The sequence below is a fragment of the Oryx dammah genome, unplaced genomic scaffold (assembly GCF_014754425.2).
Source record: "Oryx dammah isolate SB20612 unplaced genomic scaffold, SCBI_Odam_1.1 HiC_scaffold_23, whole genome shotgun sequence".
NCBI classification, from domain to species: Eukaryota; Metazoa; Chordata; class Mammalia; order Artiodactyla; family Bovidae; genus Oryx; species Oryx dammah.
Window position 1 is genome coordinate 35,781,667 of NW_024070207.1, and position 15,148 is coordinate 35,796,814.

Sequence of the window (15,148 nt, forward strand, 5' to 3'; positions counted from 1 at the left end):
CAAGCCATGTTCAGTGTACAACAGGAAGCCAATTATCACCCCTGAACACTTACCAGTGAAAAATGTGTCATTCCTTAGGACATTTAGGGCTTAAGAAGGCTTAAGGCCCCCATCTCATTGTTTTCACTTATTGCTACCATCTAAATACCTATCAATCTAAACCAAGATTAGTTTTACCATTTCATAGCCTAAAGGTGTCGATGACACTTGGAAAAAGCAAATTTTTGGCAAGAGAGAAGGCATATTTTTTGCTTACTTGAATGCTCATACCAGCTTTCTCTGAAAAGAGAGTATAATAATGGGGCTCCTGAGAGGAAAACACAGGAAACAGGCACTGTTACTGAGTAAATGAGGGTGAATTCAATTTTATTGCTTTTAAGCAACCTCAGTAACTCTAACTAACCAATACGGTCCCTTTAGAATTCCTAGAGATGTGTTTTTCATCAATGCAAGAGAATACATTCTATTTACCAGACTGTAGGCATCTTGTGGGTGAGAGCCTTATTCACCTTTCATCTTATTCATCTTTCTGTTTCTGTTGGAAATCAGCATTTTCATCTACCCTTCCATCCAATATCACCTGACACACAGTAGGCATCCATTAAATATTTGTTGAATAAATATACTAGCATATTATTTGCTTGTAATTGTTTATTGCTGAGGATGTGTTTGAACTGGCTATATAAATAGGCTAAATTCTATCCCAACATTTCAAAAACTTTGATTATCAAAACTTTCTATTTCTTAGATACAACAAATTTTTATAGACCTAACGAATATGGACAGGAGTTTAAGGGATCTTTTCATGTGCCAGAAGAAGTTCCATTTCCCTTTATAGACACCAGACAGAATTTTTCCAGACCTCCTTCTGTGTAACCAAACACTTTCAAGTAGCAACCAAACATTCCAAAGTGCCTAAGCTGTCTGAGTGCCACAGCAGAAGACAGCTGGGACATGAAGCTGAGAATGACCAGTGTTTACACCATATTCACATTCCCTTTAGCGCATACCAGATTCCACAGCTTAAAGACAGGTGTGTCCTGCTACCCTATTTTTTCCCTCAAAGAGCACCTGGATCTTGTCTGGAAAACAGATCAAGAACTGCATTGCCAACAACTATAGGTGGGATGACTGAGTTTTCTGCCTCTATAATTGAGAAAGCATGATTTGAAATACGCACTTATAGTTTTGAGGACAATGGGATTAAAACATGTAACAGTGGGGCTGCTCTAAAAAATCCAAAGTGTGTGGTTTTTCCATACTTGTAGGAATGACAAGAGAATCCACAAGAGGGATATAACTAAAAAATAGATTTGATGTGAATGAACACAGCATAAACAGTGTTAAAATAGATGGGGAAACATTCAGAATATATTTAACAGAAAAAGATTAATTTCCATGACATAAAAAGAACACTTACATGTCCAAAAAGATAAAAAACCATAGAAAAATGAGCAGAGGATATCACGAGTGATATACACAAGAAACACAAAGGATTAGAAAACATTTAAAAAAGAATCTCAAACCCACTATTTGTTAGAGAAATGCAAGTTAAAGCAATAAAGAGCTACAATTCATTGCTTGTCTAATGGGCAAAAAGTCAAATGTTTAAAGATGCCATGTGTCAGCAAGAAGACAAAGAATGACCCTCTCAACACTGGATGCAGCACCAGATGTGTTACTTGGTGAGGCCTTTGTAGAAGCTATCAAAATGTACAAAGCCCATAACACTTCAATTCTGCAATCTGGTTTCTTAGACTCTAGAGTAATACTTGCTCATATGTAGAAACTAGAATGCTCATGGATGTCTTTGCAGCCTTTTTGTGGCAGCCAAAAGATAGGAATAAGTTAAATATCTATGAACAAGAGGATCCCAGTAGTAAATTTCCCAATCTTTAACACGGTCCACCAGGCAGTTATTATAAAGAGAGCGTGCAAGTCAGGGCAGAAATCATCCTTGGTGGGGAAGTAAGTGATTTCGAAAGGGCACCAGCGCCTTCTGGGGTGTCAGAAATGGTCTGCGTTTTGTCTTAGGTGCTAGTTACATAAATGTGCTTTTGTGGAAGTTCATTGGTTTACGCGAATGATTTTGTATTTTTATGCATGTCAATAAAATGTTTAAAAAATTAACAAACTAAAAAACAGATTTGAGAGACCTTGTGCTTTAGTGGGAAGAGTACTTATACTAGGAAGAAGGAGTTCTGAGCTCCAGTTCCTTTCTGCCCAAACTAATTTAGGACTTTGGGCAAGTCACTTAGGCTAAATGGCAGAGCTTCCAAGGTGGCACAGTGGTAAAGAATCCACCTGCCAATGCGGGAGACGTGGGTTCAATCCCTGAGTTGGGAAGATCCCCTGGAGAAGGGAATGGCAATCCACTCCAGTATCCTTGCCTTTGGAATCCCAAGGACAGAGGAGCCTAGTGAGCTATAGGCCATAGGGTTGCAAAGAGTCAGACAAAGCTGAGCACACACACAAGCATCTGTCAAGGTGGGGTTAATTATATTTTGCAGAAAGATAAAGAACCGGGCCCAGTGATTTTCATCCCTTTTTCATTTCTAGATTTTATGGCTTTTTGAGCCATAACAGTTCAGGATAATTTACCTCCATTAAGTTTCTTTTATCTATCCCCTCTTCTCTATTCCTATTCCCATAACACGGATTCAGGCCCATAGTTCACTTCCCTGGGATGATTCAAAAGTCTTCAAACTTGCCTTTCTGGTTCTGCCCCCTTTAAAATCTATAATAAAAACACTTTGGTTAGAGTATCTTTTGAAAGAACAGCTCAAATCACGTCATTGCCTTCTTCAGAAACCTTAGAAACCAGTGGGGCATGGTGCACAGTGCACAGGACTCATCGGAAAATCTGGGTTTGAATAGCTCGCTGGCTGTCTCATCTTGGGCAAGCCACTGAGCCTCTGAATCTCCATTACCTCATCTGTAAATGAGACGAGTTCTGGGACCTGCTTCTATTACTATATGTTTCATTTACAAAGAACAGACTTTTACTGAAGTGTCGAGTCCCAAGTCACGCTTAACATTGTCTGCTAGGGGCCCAGAGTAAAGGCAGAGAATCAAGTTTCTTAGCTACCTTTAAAGAACATGTCTCAGCAGTCAGAGCTTCAACACAGAACTCTACAACTGACTGGCTGTTTGACAGGAGAACAAAAAATGAAAAGCACTTCCCTCCCTGCAGGCTATGCCACAGAGAGAGTGGCACCACAAAGCAAAGGACAACAGTCTTAATTGATGGAAAGCCCAGCCTGGAAGATCTATAGACCTCTCTGCACACACCTAACATTGGTTTAAAACCTGTTTAACAGAGACCTGGCACAAAATCAAAAGAAGCTAAAATCTTGTGGTTACCCTGCTGAGATAATTTAGGATGCATTAGTCAATGTTTCTTAGGCTGTTCATCCTAGATCAGGGTAATTATGGAGAGGAATAAAAAAAAGGCCAGATTAGAAAACAGCTTGCCAGCAGAACCGCTATATTTGTATGGAATGATATTTAAATCAGCATCTGACAACAGTACGTAGTTATGACTCGTTGCCTGCTTAGACTTCATGCCAAGTTCTGAAGCAAATTCAGCACTTGGCATTCATTTCAGAGGGAAAGCCTTGTTCCTTGTTACACAAGCCTCTTAAAATCTCTATCTTGACAGATACAAAGGCCACTCATGCTGGGGATGCCCCTCACATTAGATGATTTGCATGATCTCCAGAAACTCATTTTGGGGAAAGAAGACACATTCTTAATTTGATCTCTCTTCTTCCCAGGGAACTCAACCAAGCATCTTCCAAAATTTTGCCCCCATCCCTCCAAAGCTTCCTTGATTGACCAGAGGAATGAAGTTAACCTTCATTAACCTTACCCTGCTCTGAAATAAAATTCCATGAAAATGCCTTTACTCTTCATCCAATTATGCACTTGCACTCAATTTCTTCCTGGCTTAGTGCCCAACATATAATAGCCACTTAGTAAATGTTTGCTCTTATTTACCGAGTATTCACTATAAGCAGTCACTCTTTGATAGCACTCAGCATAATTACAAGCAATTATTTGTGTAATTATTTGCTTAATGAGTGTCTTCCTTACTAGACGGTGAACATCACAAGGCCAGGGTTGGAATTTGTCTTATTTACAGCTGTACTCTTAATACCTACCATGATGGTTCACACTTAAGACTCAATAAATATTCATTGAACAAAAGAACACCATGTACTAAGCACTGTTTCACCACCTTGTCATTTAATCCCCAAACAACCTGTATGCTTGGTATTAAGACTTCTATTTTATAGGTGAAGAAACTGAGGCCCAAAGAGCTTCAATAATTTGTCTAATATCAGAGCCAGGATTCTGAGCATGTACTCTTAACCATGATTGTATCCTGCCTCCCTCTTTTTATGTACTGTTCTACATATGCAGATGACACCACCCCTATGGCAGAAAGTGAAGAAGAACTAAAGAGCCTCTTGATGAAAGTGAAAGAGGAGAGTGAAAAAGTTGGCTTAAAGCTCAACATTCAGAAAACTAAGATCATGGTATCTGGCCCCATCACTTCATGGCAAATAGATGGGGAAACACTGGAAAGAGTGGCTGACTTTATTTTTGGGGGGGCTCCAAAATCACTGTAGATGGTGACTGCAGCCATGAAATTAAAAGACGCTTACTCCTTGGAAGGAAAGTTATGACCAACCTAGACAGCATATTAAAAAGCAGAGACATTACTTTGTCAACAAAGGTCCATCTAGTCAAGGCTATGGTTTTTCCAGTGGTCATGTATGGACATGAGAGTTGGACTAGAAAGAAAGCTGAGAGCCAAAGAATTGATGCTTTCGAAGTGTGGTGTTGGAGAAGACTCTTGAGAGTCCCTTGGACTGCAAGGAGATCCAACCAGTCCATCCTAAAGGAGATCAGTCCTGGGTGTTCATTGGAAGGACTGATGTTGAAGCTGAAACTCCAATACTTTGGCCGCCTCATGCGAAGAGCTGACTCATTGGAAAAGACCCTGATGCTGGGAAAGATTGAAGACAGGAGGAGAAGGGGACAACAGAGGATAAGATGGTTGGATGGCATCACCGACTCAATGGACATGGGTTTGGGTAGACTCCAGGAGTTGGTGATGGACAAGGAGGCCTGGCGTGCTGCGGTTCATGGGGTCGCAAACAGTCGGACATGACTGAGTGACTGAACTGAACTGAACTGAACTACTATATACTAACTGTAGCCTGAAAAAGTTTCATAAGTCTTCTAAGCCTCAGTTTTCTTATCTATAAACAAAGGAGTAAAAGGTTTGTATTTTACAGATTTGTTATGAAGTTTGCTTGAATTTATATATGTAAACACTTGGTTATAGAGGTTGGCATACAATCAATCTTTCATAAAACCTGCTGCTCCTGTATTGTTATTGAATCAAATATGCAGAAGAAAGGGACTGGAGCTAGGGAATGCCACTTGCTGAAACCTGTCTCCCCTGCAAAACAGCACATTCCATTTGAGCAGTCGGACACATCTAATGGCTTTCTGTGTCACTCTCATCAACCCTCACTTACCACATCCCATAAAACAGCTTGCACATGAAAGCTGCTTTTGCTTAAAATTCAAATGTAGGAGAAGCAAAATATTTTAAAGTTAAGTCTATTACACAAGCAATTGCTCAATGGAAATACCACAGCCTGCATGGTTTAAGCTAAATAGCTCCTATTATCAAGGAAATTGAGATAGGAAAACAAAATCAAGACTGTCTCCCAATCCTTTTGGGGAAATTTCATCATCATGGACTTTTATTTCAATAGGTAGTAAAATGGATATCAGGAAATGGAGCAGAGAAAAAGAAAACTACAAATTAGGTGGTCACTTCTTTCTATGTTGAAATACCTAGAGTGGTCAACATATACACAACTACTTTGTCACCTTCTGGTATACTGCTTCACTGCTACTTCAGTTCTTGACATAAGATGTTAGACATACTTTATCATAGAATACAGTATCCATGGTTTTGCTTTCTGTGGTTTCAGTTACCCAGAGTCAACTTTGGTTGAAAAATATTCAATGGAACATTCCAGAAATAAACAATCCATAAGTTTTAAGTGGCATACTGTTCTGAGTAGCGTGATGAAATCCCCCACTGTCCTGCCACACGAATCATCCTTTTGTCCAGTGTGTCCCTCTTGTAAGTCACTTAGTAGCCGCCTAGGTTATCAAGTCAATTGTTGTGGTATCAGTAGTATTTGTATTCAAGTAACCCTTACTTTACTTAATAGTGGCTGCAAAGTACAAGAGTAGTTATCCTGGCAATTTGGATATTCTCCTACTGTGCCTAATTTATAAATTAAACTTTATCATAGGTATATGCATGTATAGGGAAAAAAATACAGTATATGTAGGGATTGCTACTATCCCCAGTTTCAGTCATCCACTGGGGGATCTTGGAACATATTTCCATGGAAAAGTGAGGACTACTGCAATACAAATGGCCACCATTCTGAACCATAGTGGCCTAAGTACACGTAGTTGCTCAGATGCAGTATGGGTAGCTGAATTGGTCCTTAAGCCTGGCTGCATAATGAAATAATTTGCCATGCCTTTAAAAAAACATTGATGCCTGGCTCTTCCTTAATTTCCATTCTGACTCAATTGATTTTTGACAATAACTTTAGAGCTATCCTGTCTGGGTTTGGGCCATATCTCCTCTACTTCTTTACTATTTGCACAAATTACTTAACTTCTCTGCATTTGTTTCTTTATCAGTAAAATGGGGATAATCATAGAGTTGCCACGAAAGTAAAATAATTTAACACATTTGAGATACTTAGAACAGCATCTGGCATACTGGTAGTAGTAGTAATAAAGTATTTTAAGTATTACACTCTGGTGTCATGGAAGAGAAAGGAAGGCATGTAGACTCTGCAATCACATGTGAAATGACAACACTAAAATAGCAAAGGTGTCTGTGTTTGAAATTCATGAAAATGGAGTCTCCTCCCTGTAAGGTACTACTCTGAGGCAAAATCAGATGATAGAAAGTTGAATTCCATCTGGAATTTGTCTTGACTTTATGTACGGAGAAGTAAAAATCTAAACATAACACATGGTGCTAGAACAACCCTGTTTTTTTGTACCTTGCAATGGTTTGTCATTGCTAGTTTCCCCTGGTTAAAAAAATTCTGAAAATAGAAAAATCCAAAGTCATATTTATCTGCAAATGGTGGAGGTTCTCATCACACTTGGCATCATTCCATGGGGAGGAGAGAACATCCATTCTACTTGTGAGAGAGGACAGACAGTACTATAGAAACTTCTCTGGGCTTTCTCTCCACCCTTGCTTGCTCTTTGGCACAGGAGGAACATCCACTTATCTGATTAGTAAGATTAGAATAAAAATAAGTGCTCATTTCTGGCTTAACCTCTTCATTCTGGCTCTTGGGTCAAAATGTCCTCAAGTTGAACATGACCCTTTCTCTCTTCTAAAGTGAGCAGCACTTAGGGCACAGGTACTGTTTTCCAGTTGGCAGGCCCAGAGGCCCATCTTGCTCTTAATTTCTAGCTTCCACTGAATTGTGACCTAGGGTATCATTCTCAATGACAATGATAAGGTAAATGGTCTGTTCTGCTGACTCAATCTTCCCTATCTGCTGCTCCTGCTGCTAAGTCGCTTCAGTTGTGTCCAACTCTGTGCGACCCCATAGACAGCAGCCCACCAGGATCCCCCATCCCTGGGATTCTCCAGGCAAGAATACTGGAGTGGGTTGCCATTTCCTTCTCCAACGCGTGAAAGTGAAAAGTGAAAGTGAAGTCGCTCAGTCGTGTCCGACTCTTTGTGATCCCATAGACTGCAGCCTACCAGGCTCCTCCATCCATGGGATTTTCCAGGCAAGAGTACTGGAGTGGGGTGCCACTGCCTTCTCCAGATCTTCCCTATTGGTGAGTATCAACGTAGAGATTTGGAGCAGGAGACAGTAGGAAGCTTCATTAGGCCTTAGGCCAAGTCATGTTCTTATAGTTTTACTTATAATAAAGTTGATACTATATTTTGTTCCTCAAGTGGCTTTCGTGTTTGCTCTCAGTTTGACTCAGAATTGAAAGGAGCAGAGCACTCACACTCGCAAACTTGACAAGCAGCAGTAGTAGCAACTATACAAGTAGTATCTGATAGTTTTCAAAACACTTTTCCCATTTAACAGAAGTAGCAACTGGAAAAGGTTTCTGTGATTTTCCCTAGGTCCAAAGACTTGCAAGTGGCAAATTGAGTACTAAACTCACAGTCTTCAGTATTCTTCATATAACATGTCTAAGTATGCTTATTTCTCTCTCAGGCCACTGAGGCCACGGAGGCCCATATAAACCTCAAAGTCAAGAACAACACTTGCTTTGATGACTTCACTAAGCTAACAGGAGAGAAACAACCTTTCCAAATCCAAGAATCCTTTTACTATGAAATTGGATTTTACTGACCTAAAACTGATTTTTTTAGACAAGTCTTTACCTTCAAAATTGAGAAATTGAAAGAGATCCTCTAGACAAAATTAAGCAACAAAGCTTAAATAACAGATAAAACACGATTATGAAATTTTTTCCTATTTGGATGTAGTGGCCGTAGGGTAGGCTGGGATGGGGGAAACAAACTGTTCCCTGCCGAGTAAGCAGGTGTCACAAAGAGCTGCTTCTGTGATTTGCTGAGCTGCTGGACTTGTAGCTCTACAAAAGCAATTTCCTCATAGGTGTTTCCCAGATTCAAACTATTTTTCTAGTTTGAGATCAAAGGGCCCTTCCCTGTGTGGCAAACAGAACAGATATGGGACCTATATACCACTGCATTAGCTTGCTACAAATCATGCAATATTGATACTACTAGCATGGAGGAAGGCAGCTCCTCTAGTTCACAGATAAACTTGCTTCAATACAAATGAATCAATCACATGCCATAGTCCTAGCCAACTTGAAATGATTATAAAGGTCTGGTAATAAGCAGTTCTGGTTCTGCTACTATTCATAATTAATCACATGACTTTAGAAAAGTCCCTTCTCTGGCTTTCAGTTTCTTCATTTGTGAAAATGATGGAGTTAGACAAGACTGCCTTCAACTCTGAAATACTATGACTCAACACCTATATCATTAGCGTCTATATTACCAACACATGAGGCTGACTCATACTTCAGGTCTGTGAGAGAACTTAGGAGGTACAAAGAAGTCACAAAATCATTCCAAAGCTATTCAGATGGTTGGAGCAAGTTAAGAGAGTTTTTGCACTTTTCTATCTTGCGTCTTCTGTGCCACGCTCAATCTCCCCTCCTCTGGACAGTCCTTGAAGATGAAAAATTTCACACTGAGTTTCTATCAGAACTGAGAAAGAAGACAGCTTACTTTTTGATCCCCTAGTTATCAAGATACGGCTTTATTTTTTGAAACTGGAACCAGATAAAAACATCCAAAGGACTAAAGAAATTGAGTAGGGCTATTAGTCTACTCTTTTTCTTATTTTAATTCCATCTCAAGGAACAATAGGCTCTTCTTGCCTTTGGCAATATAATAATTCAGCTGACATGCTAGAAATACCACACACCAAGATATAAAATGGTGGCATTTTCTCTCTTTAAAAACAATCAATGCTTTCATTTGTGGACTTCAAAGTACATATGAAATAAAAGTCTTAGCCTTGTGAGGCTGAGGTAAATCAAAGCGCTGAAAGTGTCATTAAAAAGTTTCCTGGTTCATTGCCCCTCTTCTAGGTAAGAAAGGAACAAAAGTACTCTCAGGCAGATGAGTGTTGATCCCATTTTTATATTTATTTTCCAAGCAGGCTTAAACAACTTCCTCTGATAACTCATTCCAACATAGTTCTTCTTTATGTCTGACTGAACCTCTCCTTGTTAATTTAGTCTTGGCAGTGCTGGAACTCTTCACTGTCTTTTATATTGTCAAGTCTCATTCTAACTTCTAGGAATTCTAAAGGAAACCATGAGAACTGAGTTAGGAGTCTATGATCAAGTTTAGAAACTGTCTGGAGGTCCTTAGAATATCTTAACATTCCTGGTGATACCACTCCATCTCAGTCCAAGTTATGTCTCCTCTCTGGTTATTAGCACCTCATCTGGAAAGTGAAATGAATATGAAAATATATTAAGAGAAAGAATCACAATATCGATGCAAATTATCATTGAACTGAAGGGTCTTCCTGGAAAACTTGTACTCTTAGGGTTCAGTCATTGCAAATGGAAAATGGTTGAAGGCCCTTCTTTTCATACTGAGCTATTTATCATTCACATGAACTTTGGCAAAATTGCTTATTTTTGCCAGTATTAGGCATCACATAATTAAATGCAAACCTATCTTTCAATACAGAACTATGACGGAAGGCAATAGAGGCAGGACTATGTCCACATCTGGATGATCATTCTGGTATCATAATTATCCCCAAGTTAGTTGCCCACTCTTTCAATGAGCTGGCATCTTATTAGAATGCCAGTGTACTGTGATGTTTGTGCTTAAAACAGCGCATTTTATTTTAGTCAGCATCTGGTTGGCCTTCCTGACTCATAGATTCTTCCACTTCAGTGGAAGTATTTGCGAAAAGGGTTGGTATTTCTGCTTCTACAAATCCAGGTGGATCTCAAACCAGGAGACAGCTGGTATCTCCTGGATAGGAACTTGGCACTACAATTTGACAAGGGTTTAAAATGTTTCTAACTCTTTGGCCATAGAGAACCATGTGAATAAGTGGACTCACCACAATCTTAGAAAATCTGTGCAGCTGCAGCATCACCAGGAAACATTTCCATGGGAAAAAGGTGAAATTTGAGAGCAAACACACTGAAGAATTATGAACTCACCTTAAGAGTGTAAAGCAGCCAGATCCACATCGAAAGAGTTTATGGCCAAATACACACTAATATATAATTCAGGTTATGGATCTACTTCACAGAGGAGTTGGGACAGGACACCCAAATTCCAGCTGTCAGTTTCCCTTGGGCACACGTGAAATTTCATCCAGTTAAGAGGAAAAGATTCCATTAGGGTCAGTATCTGTTTCACAAGCACACAGATTCAATGTGTGGTTGCTCCTGGGATATAATCTCATGAACGTCTGCAGTCTGATCTTTAGGGACGAGTGAGGCAGTCAGTTAATCAACGTTAGATACTGAGTACCTAGCTTGTGCACAGGTCTACCCTGTGAGTGACAAGAGAATAACAGAGAATACTAAGGCAAAGGGAAAGTAATTCTTCTGCCAGATATTTGATCAGTCAACAAACATTTCTTTAACATCTATTGTATGTAAGACTGTATCTCTGCCAAAAAACATATGGCACAGGGGCCCTTCCAAGCAGGGGCTGATGACTGAGTTGAAAAGTTAAGATACATTAGTATGAACAGATAGCCAATAGTTCAAGGTGGTCTATAATCACTGGCAGGTGATTCATATGAATATAATGACCAAGGAGTTTCCGAGGTATGAGTGAATAATTCTAACTAGGATGCTCCAGAAGGCTTCCTGGAGAAGGTATGACTTGTAATAGGTGCTGTCCCTTGGAAATGATTTTGACATGTGAAAGAAGAGGACAAGCATGAGGCAAAGTAAATGGCATGAGCAAGGTCCTGAAGTAGGCAGGCCCATTGCCTATTTGGAGCAAGGTAGCAGACAATCTTGGTGGAAACAGAAAACTTGTTGGGGGAGTAGCTGAAAAGAAGGGACAATGGGATCTCCACCTTTGAAGGGATCCTAGAGATGATCAAATCCAAGTGCTGCTCACCTTACTCTCAACAAACACAGCTTTCCCTAGTGTGCCACCAATGCTTACTATGCATTTCAGTAACAGACCCAGACTCCTAACATCTACAGACACAATACTTCTGGGAAAGTAGTTAGAGAAAAGCTTTGGAGTTGCAGGTCTAGTCAAACCACTTGCTAAATGCTCATTCTTAGGAAAGTTTATTCATCCTTTATTTCTTTACCTATAAATGTGGATAATAGTGCGTGCATACTTAGTTGCTCAGTTGTGTCTGACTCTTTGCAACCCCATGGACTGTAGCTCGCCAGGCTCCTCTGTTCATGAGATTCTCCAAGCAAGAATACTGGAGTGGTATCTTCTCCACCCCGGGATCAAACCTGGGTCTCCTGCATTGCAGGCGGATTCTTTACCATCTGAGCCACGAGGGAAGCCCATGGATAATAGTATACTCATTTAAAGCAGAGGCAGGAAGAAAAGGAGAAAGAATGCCTGAAAGAGTTGGAAAAGGGATGTGCAAAGTGTATTGCCAAGGAAAGCAGAAGTGGAAAGAATTCAAGCAAGGTGAGGTTGTTAACAACATGAAATGAAGCAAACAGGTCAAGGTAGCTGAGACTTGTCAAAGGGCCACTGACTGTGACAATTTGGAGGTTGCTGGCGACCTTTAAGAGATCAATTCTAGTATAAAAAGGGAGAGGCAGTTTGTAGAAAAGGGTGAGGTATGAGGGGTGGGAAACGAAGAATAGAATGTACAGTGAGGAACCAGAACTGCAGGCATGGAACTCTCCATCACGTGTAGTGGTAGAGAGGGAGAGAGAGAGTTTTGATTCAAAGAGGTCACAGGGTTGAGCAATGTAATGGCTGCAAAAGTATCTCAGCTTAGAACTGAAATGGCTGGTAGCCCGTGGCTTTCCTTCTTGCTAGGATGCAGGCAATGGTGATAAAAGAAGCAGGAAGTTCCTACTCACAAAATATATTCCCTCTTCCTTTTGTCTAGAACTGCATAGAAGGAAATACCCTTATAAAACAATCTGCTCATTTATAATACCATAAGATTGCCAGCTGAACAATTATGAGACTCCTTGTATAGTAAAATATCATTTATCTGGACTACACCAATTTAGAATTTGTGGTAATTTAACCTGGGCTGGAGTTACCACTGTACTATTATACTTAAAAGAAAGGGTTCACTAAGGAAATAGTGTGAAAAAGATTGCAAGGGAGATAATAGAGCCTGCCAGGGGCCTAGTTCACCTATTTTTAAGAACATACTGTTTTTTAAGAGCTTACCCATATTCATTATTTGAATGCAAATTGATTCTGCTAATTATAGATTAACATAATCTACTGCTAAAATCCTATATCTGCAACAGTTACTTTGCTCTCACTGAGTATGCTCATTAGGAATAAAACTGCGATTCTTTAAAAGTCGGTTCACAATTCAGATTAATACATGCCCCTTTTCTCCACCCTCATGAGCTAACCAGTGTTCTGGAGGTATTATTCTAAACCAGCACATCACTCACCATGAACACAGTGGAAAAACTAGGTGATCAAAAAAGGCGTCAGAGCAGCCAAAATAGAGGTTTTAAAGTTGATGCCCTAAATCTTGTATCTCTCTCCATAGCAAGTTCTCTCACAGGTGATTTAACTCTTACTTAACATATTCATTTAATACACAGACCTGGAGATCTTGCTTGTTTTTTTTTTTTTAAGTTTGTAACTGATTAGAAGGAGAAAAGAGACTGTTATAGAAGGGACAGTCAGAGAACTAGAGATGAGTGCAGGCTGCAGAAAGGAGACAGGATGTGGATAAAATGGGGCTGATGTGGCTGTAATAACTAAAAAGCCACTACAGTCTAGGACAGCTTAAAGTTAAAAGGTTTATACTCCTTAGTAAACCCAAAAAAGTATAATAGAGTATTGCAGCACAGTTCAGTTCAGTTCAGTCGCCCAGTCATGTCTCACTCTTTGCAACCCCATGGACTGTAGCACGCCAGGCTCCCCTGTCCATCACCAACTCCCAGAGCTTACTCAAACTCATGTCCATCACCGTACAATGACTAATGACTGGAATTTTGCATTTAAATGGTCAAGCAAAGTTTAGATTATGTTGAATACATGACTTAAAAAGACAGATGTTACACAGACACAATTTGTATTCACGTTAACCTAAAAATGTGAAATGTATTGATGTTTAAAACAATGAAGTTCATAATATTATCATATAATAACAAAATAGCAACATTTATGAAGGGATTTATTAAGGGAGGAAGTGTGTGCAGATATCAAGCTAAACAATTTATCTAATTTCACTCAACTCTATTAATAATCTTAAGAGGTTTTAGTGCCATTTTTAACATTACAGTTGAAGAAATTGAAAGTCAGAGAGGTTAAGAAATCCACCAGCAGCCACAGACAAAGAGAGCTAGGATAACAACTCAAGCCATTTCCTTAGCTGTATACTATGCCTTTCCAAAACAAACAAACAAACAAACAAACAAAAATCACACTTTTCCTGAGGGCTCTAGATAGCTAATGATTTACTGTATTTTTGTTTTCCAAACTTGTATTGAACAAATATCTTGATTTATAAGCAGAAAGACCTATGATCTCAGAGTCAGGTATGATGATGTATGTTTGTAAACATGCTCCATTTTATAAGGTGAATGTGAAAGTAACAGTAAAAAACAGAATGAAACAAAACTCCAAACCCCATGCACATGTCTATTAGGTCTATGTTAAAATCTCAGATCAGTCTCTATGGATTACAGATACTATTTTCAAACGAATAGCCAAGTAACAAAGAGATGAAATTTTAAAAATATTTTCCCTTACTTTAAGATTTATATTAATATTTTAATATTTAATCACTTAATATTTGAAGTGATCAGTGAAGATCTGGTTCTCCCATTCCCCCCACCCCCAACTTGTTTTGGAGAAATATAACATGCAACTAGGCCAACAGAGCATGAACGATGGGGGTAATTGGCAGGGGAAGCTAAAAATTCAGTTAGCTGTTATACAGGATTTCGAACAATCTGTTCATCAGCTGTTCTAAGAGCTATGAGGGCATGGAACACATGCGGGCATGGTGTGTGCTGGGGGAAACAGGGGTGGGGTGGGGAGATGCAAATATAGGCAGTTATCCACATGAGAAGTACAAGTGACGGTTCCTACTACTTGTACATACAAAGAAAGATGTACAGTGACATCATTCACTCATGTAATTCTTTCTGCATAAATCGAATGTTTTTTATTCATCTCTTCTTGTCTTAAGCCTATCCATTCAAGGGCCAGCTACAGATGCCACATCTGCTTTGAAGTGTTCCATGATGCCCAAAGCTGATTGCAACTCATCCCCTGTTTGTGCTCCCATAGGTTTGCTTCCCTTTTACACATTTACGACAGCACTGACAGTAC

The 15,148-nt window shown here is 39.5% G+C and overlaps 1 protein-coding gene across 3 annotated transcripts in view; it reads right to left on the reverse strand.

The window, feature by feature from the left end:
* Positions 1 to 15,148, reverse strand: part of ENOX2 (ecto-NOX disulfide-thiol exchanger 2) — a 188,727-nt gene that overhangs the window by 154,266 nt on the left and 19,313 nt on the right. The gene's annotated exons all lie outside the window — the stretch shown is intronic.